A 6,101-nucleotide genomic window follows, 5' to 3' on the forward strand; every position below is an offset into this window, starting at 1 on the left:
TTGCGTCACAATCAAAAGATACCTCTATCTTCTCTTACTGAAGGTGGTCAAAATCAGAGGAAACCGATTTAAAGTTATCAATAATTTGTTGATAAGGTTTGTGATTTATTGGAGAATAATGGCTGCTGCATCTCTTTGATCTTGGCGATAACCGTAGAAGAATAAATAATCTACTCGACAATGTCGAACAAATGTCCAATAATATAGAACAACAATATAGAACAGCTGTAGAGAGTGAGAGGGTTGTAATTTAGATACAAAGTGCAGCTCAAAAAAAGGTTTTCACATTTTATAAGCAAAATTTTATTTCCTTTGAATTTTTTGATCACACAGATCTAATGAATTATAGCATTCAATAGAAAAAGCAGATGACCCTTATTCAACCTAAAACAATAGGCCCTGCACGTAACAAAAAATAATATTATGTAAGGGAAGGGGGAAGAAAAAAATTATTGACATCCATTAAACTGAATATTATTTAAACCAGCTAAAAACTATCCAAAGATGAACATTATCCTTTTTTAGGGGAGGAGGGGAGGGGGGTTACAGTTTTTTCAACAAGAATAAAATCGAATACAGCAACTTTGCAGGATTTTATCATAATGCTTAAATAGTGGGGTTGGAGCCGTACCAGCTATTCTAGATTAACAGTAAAACCGTGTTAAAAAATAAGAGAGGAACGAAGTAAATATTTTAAATAATTTTATCCTACTAAGGCAGCCGGTCAAAGATCAAACCTTATAATAATGAGAATTGAACTTGTATATAAATAATGAATATAATTTTCTCAGTGAAGCTGCTGGTCAGATTGATCATGATGATGAATCATTATTTTGTAGTTTGAATTGTGATTTATTGCATTTGGGATCTGATTTATAAAAAAAAAACCAGTGTCATATTCTACTACTTGTCAAGCAGATGCTAACTGGAATAAGTGGATTTCTCAGCCATAACAGCTCATTCAATGCATTGAAATGATCGAAATGAAAATGGTTCTGTCTGATATAGAGACAATGAAATTGTAAGATACATATTATCACCCTTATTGAAGCAGTATTTTTCATCCATATGGGCATGCTATAATCAAATGCAACTATGCCTAATTATGTTGTAAATTAGCATGTGAATAACTCTATCATATTATGACGATTAAAAGTATTGTGATTTTATGATTATAATGTAAACTTGTCATCCTTTCTAGTAATTATATATATATATATATATATATATATATATATATATATATATATATATATATATATATATATATATATATATATATATATATATATATATATATATATATGGCTATTCCCATTTTTATCCTGTACATAAAAACCAAATAAAATGCAAATTGAACCTGGAGCTGTTTTCATGTTATTTTTGCAGTAGCGATCACATATAACAGTTATACAGAATGTAAATGAATTTTTTTAAACTTGTAACATAATTGTTGTTTCATTTGAAGATGCATTTCCATGTAGTAGCAGATCGCAATATAATGTGGTTGCAAAATAAAGCTTAAGGTATGATATAATCTAAAAGTTCAGGTCCCACTGTGCTCAGATGATGTAATGATTGAAATAGGTATGCCCTTTTGCCTAGGGGGATATTACATAAATTTTCATTCAATTAATTTTTATGTCCCCTGAGTCGCCAAGTGACCTATTACTATCTATTTTCTTTCGTCGTCGTACGTTGTGTGTTGTGCGATGTGCATCATCCGTTAACATTTGGATATTTTCAGCTTCTTCTTTAGAACCGCTAAACCAATAACAACCAATTTTGGCGTACAAAATATATGAGTAAGGGGAACAATTCTTATAAATTTCATGATCCCTGAGGCCTGAGGAGTTGAGCTTAAACCATCAAAATTAGTGTTATCTTTTAAAATCTCCATCTTTATCTCCTGGACATCAAGCAGTTGAACTGTTGACATGATTGTATTTTAGCATCGAGTTCTCCACCACAATTGTGAAATTCATGACCCCAGGGTTAGGGATTCTGGTGCTGGGGCGGGATTCTGTTGAATACATAATGAAAATGCATGATTTATTTAAAAATCTTCTCCTTTGCTCCTTTGTATTAAACTGATGAACTGAGTACAAAGTTATGATGAGGAAGGGTGCTTTTTCCAAATTTAAGAATTTCATAGACGCTGGATCAGAGGTCGATCCTGGTATTAGGACTGAGCTCTAATGTTTATATAGTGAAAAATGCATTATTGATTTGTAAATCTTCTCTGCTCCTGGTTATTAAGTCAATAAATTGGGTGCATGGTTATGATGATGAAGGACTTGTGAATTTCATGGCCCAGGTCAGGGATTCTAGTGTTAAGGCGGGGCTCTATTGATTATTAGCAAAAAGGCATTAATGCTTTGAAACTATTCTCTTCTGTTCCTTGGTATTAAGCCATGAATTAAGTACACTGTACATAGTTATGGTGATGAAGGGTGCCTCTTCAAAAATTGCGAATTACATGGCCTCTTGGTCAGGGGTTCTGGTGTAAGGGTGGGGCTCTATTGATTGTATAGCAAAAAATGCATTAAAACGTTGAAAATCTTCTCCTCTGCCGCTGAGTATTAAGCAAACAAACTAAATGCAATATTATTAATGTATAGGTATGAATATAAATATAAGGGCCTTTACTCTGCTCCTGCGTATCCAGAGGGCAAAGCGAGTACAAAATTGTAATATGTGAAGCAAATGAAAATTACTCCGATTTGCTAAATTGTGTTAATCAAGAAATACTTGTACATAAATACTTGCCTGAAAAACAATATAAAAGAATGGCAGAAAAATTATTTATGTAGCAAGAGGGCCAATTGTATTCTGTGGTGTCCCGTTTGACAATTGATTAGTTATTGTCAGGTAAAGTCATGGATTGATTGCATGTTGATCAACGTCCCTTTCGAGAATTTTTCACTCATAAAGAGATGTCACCGTATACGCTTCAAATTTATACCTATTCTCGGCACTCAGGGCCATTGAGCAGTGAAGGTTCTTTATCGTGCCAACGCCAACCCTGACAAGGGACCTTGGTTTTTAATTTTTAAGGTTTCACCCGAAAGACCCATGACTTTCACGTTTAGTGCCGGGCGCTTGGCAAAGGAACGGTCACTACCTATGTATACTACTAAGGTTTGACGCGGTGAGGCGAACAAGAATCGAATCCGGGCCTTCGAACACGAAGCAAGCGCCCTACCAATAGGCTACCGTGACCAGTAGTTAAAGTCAGGGAGATCAGAGTTTAGTCGGCAATTGCAAGAGACTACATAAAGTTGTTTTATACTTTATCAAAGTGAAAACGTTATCACAGAGAGCCAGAGTGACTAGGGGACATGCTGTAGGTAGTGACAAGTGGCAAATAGCCAGTTGTATAGCCAAGTCTCTCTAGCCAAGTCTTAATTGTACCACAAGGCAAGTGAAAAAACATATACGTGTGCGTGTGTGTGTTTATTCATCTCATACATATTGTGGATAAACCTATGCTTTATCCATGGGTATGCTTTATCAATAGCACTTCCGGTTTTGACATTATCCCTCGCTTCAAAATGTAGATTTATCGAAACTTTATTTTTGTTTTTTTGTGAAAGTTCTAAGTTATCAAAAGAATGGTAATAATTGAGCAAAATTGTTTGTTAAAATCTAGAAACGACCCATTATACCTCAATGAAATGTAAAATTTTATCAATGTATAGTAGTGGCTTTTGCAATGAGGGATGTTATCCCCCCCCCCCCCCCCCGTTCTCATAAAAACATCTCTAGCAGTTAAGTTGTTGCATGGTGGAAGATTTCTTTGACCATGCAGGAAAATTTAGCGACTTTCAGCAAGCAATGCTTTCTCACATTATATACTATATATATAACTTACCATGGATCTACAAATTGTCTAGCATTGTCACCGTACACAGAATGATTTCAGAGAAGAATTCATGATTCTTCAGTTCTTACATCTTCCAATCATAGGCTTTTATGAAATAAATCTCCAACAGATTGTCATATATGTCTTAAGAGACGCAAAAGATATCAATACAAGATTTCATATTTTGTACATATTTTGTACATGATTTACAATGAAATATGAAGATAACGAACAGTATTCAATCTCGAAAGTCCAATGAAACGATACAAATATGGAGCAGAGTAAACACGGACCTCAAAATTTAGAGGTGGGATCAGGTGCAATGGAGGAGTACACGAAAGGTCACACCCGCCGTGTGCTCCTTGTAATGATCGGAACCCCCCCCCCTTCCCCCCGGAAAAATCCGTAAGCAGTTCAGTGTATAAGTAATGGCCTAACAATCAGTATGAAAAACATCAGTCAGGATTTGACTTAATGATACGTAGTATGTGCTGACATGATCATTGTATCGACCATAAAACTTGCGAAATGATGACTTCAAACGAGACTGTTGATATCCTTGTTTCATCAATTTGTTTAAAAAATAGTTTGCCTCGTTTTAGAAATAGTTCAAACGTAGAATATATTCTTGGTATTGAATCAACTGAGAGATATAAACCCCGTTTTTTCCGTTATTTCCCGATCATGGTGTTGAGGTCCGTGTTTGCTCTACTCCAAAATTTGTATTGTTTAATGGATTTTTGAACTTGAATACTGTACGTTATCTCCATACATTTCATACAATGTCAACAATAATTGAAATAATAATTATTTCAATATTAGAACTTATTTCAATACGGTTGCAACGTGTTGCGTAGCTTGGAATACATTTTCAATCACTAGATAATCCACAGAGACAATGATGAAGATCTCATAAAGACTTCAAATACAAACAATACATAAAGAAACATATTATAGGTATCAAAATCGCAAATAATATTGCTTGCTTCTAGACATAATATCATTTATCATACTGCTTTCATTAGAATTACATTTTGTAAAAAGTTGATCTAAAAAAGATCTTATTTCGATAGAAAAGTTTTCTTTTTGAAATCTGCATTTCATTTTATATTTATAAATCGTAAAAGAAATAAATGACAAGAGATTATTCAATTTTACTGTTTTTATTGTGAACATTAATGTTTTATTTCTAAGTGTTGTCCAGAAACAGAATTTGATTTTTTTTTCAAAAGTAACAGATCAAAATTAGGCATTATGTGAACTGCGCTTTTTGTTTCACAATGGATAGATTTTATACTTACAAAACATGTGATCAGTACAATTGTTTTTTTTTACTGGGAAAGGGGGGGGGGTCTCGAACGGTTGTACCTCATGGAGCTTGCCGCAGTCTATTCAATGCTTTATTCTTTTAATTATGAACACCCCGAACTAGAAAATTGACAATGTCAAGGAATTTTAAATATTTTCTTTCAGCTCGAAACATTAAATGGCGGTACAATTGTTTACTTGAATGGCATATGTGTACGAGATCTCCTTATTTGGTGAACACATGATATCCCTCGTGATACTCATAAAATAAATCAAGCGCACAGTAAAGGGTTATTTGGTTTGGAAGCTTGGATGAGGCAATGGTTAAGCAACGGTTTACCCCAACCCCATCCACCCGCCGTGAAAACAAGAAACACTCAAAGTGCATTTCCAGATGTCACCGGTTTCTGAAATACATGTATATTGTTTATTTTATAAGTAATAAAAAATTTGTTGTAAATATAACATGGATTTCATTTTTCTATAAGAATGGTTTCCATGTACAGTATAGATAGGTTTTGCAATGAAATATCTCATCCCTCTCTCTCTCTCTCTCTCTCTCTCTCTCTCTCTCTCTCGCAATGTGGACCTCTAGTCAGGGAAATAGAAATGAATTCAATATTGATTTAATTACTTGATTATTCATTTATTCATTTATTTTTTTTTTATACAAATATGAGATTATTTTTCATTGCTAATATCAGATATATACATGTAACATATAACGCAACCATGTCAACAAATCTTAAAGTATTTGTACTGTTAGCATGCACCAAGAATTTAGTTCTATAACTGAAATTGCAAAGCTAGCCCATCAAACTTCAATTTATATAAAAAAAATTACAGGACACTTGAAGTATAGCGTTTCCTCACATGAGTTACTCATAAGTCTATTTTAAAATTTAGAAAAAGAGGTACCCGACGTTCG

The sequence above is a fragment of the Saccostrea echinata genome, unplaced genomic scaffold (assembly GCF_033153115.1).
Source record: "Saccostrea echinata isolate AGI-Se365-2 ecotype Australia unplaced genomic scaffold, CSIRO_AGI_Sech_v1 ptg000012l, whole genome shotgun sequence".
Taxonomy (NCBI): domain Eukaryota; kingdom Metazoa; phylum Mollusca; class Bivalvia; order Ostreida; family Ostreidae; genus Saccostrea; species Saccostrea echinata.